The sequence below is a fragment of the Silene latifolia genome, chromosome 10, assembly GCF_048544455.1.
Source record: "Silene latifolia isolate original U9 population chromosome 10, ASM4854445v1, whole genome shotgun sequence".
NCBI classification, from domain to species: Eukaryota; Viridiplantae; Streptophyta; class Magnoliopsida; order Caryophyllales; family Caryophyllaceae; genus Silene; species Silene latifolia.
In genome coordinates this window covers 133,861,425-133,862,214 of record NC_133535.1, presented here as the reverse complement: position 1 = coordinate 133,862,214, position 790 = coordinate 133,861,425, and positions in this window count along the sequence as shown.

Below are 790 nucleotides of genomic sequence, written 5' to 3'. Positions count from 1 at the left end.
CTCGACCTTCTTAGGTCGTTTTATTCGGCCTTCCTAGGCTTAACCCAACCCATTCGACCAATCGTCCCGTCTGGACGGTCCAAATTCTTATCTGGGCCTAAAGATAGATAGCGATTGACGTCAACCATACCGTGGTACATACTCTTGTTTGTATCAAGGGCTTTCACTACTCGAGGAAATGGACTAGGAACCAACCTTACTCATGTTTGGCACAGACCTCTCCAAAGACCAGGGTTTGATGGCTTGGTATGGCAACCCATCTTTTAAGCCAAAACCCTTTAAATGCACTCAGCATACCGTTATAATGCCTGCATGAATGTTTGTATCATATACGTGATCACCATTTTGTAAACAAAACCATGACGAAATTTTGTAAAATAAAATCATTTTCAAAATGTAAATATTTTCAAAAGTGGCCTAAAATAGCGCAAAATGAGTCGAAACTCTGTCCAAATGTCCAGTCAAAATTCGGGCCTCAAAATCCATTTTAAAAACATCACTTCGAGTCAGCACTCCTACAACTACACTACAGTTGCCTAGGACAAACATTTCAAATTCTGTCATTTTCAAACCTCACTTGACACAGTGGCACACACCCACTTCACGAGTCGAGTCTCTTTTTGAGTAAGTGTGCTAAAATGGTCGATCGTGTTTTGATTTGTCGTCGACCTCTTATCCCCAGTTTCCAAGATGCCTAGAACTAGTCACGCAAGCGTTAATGGACAACCTGGAAATGGTAATGATCTAATCCTAGCTGCGCTCGTCCGTCTCCAAACAAGCCAAGACCAAG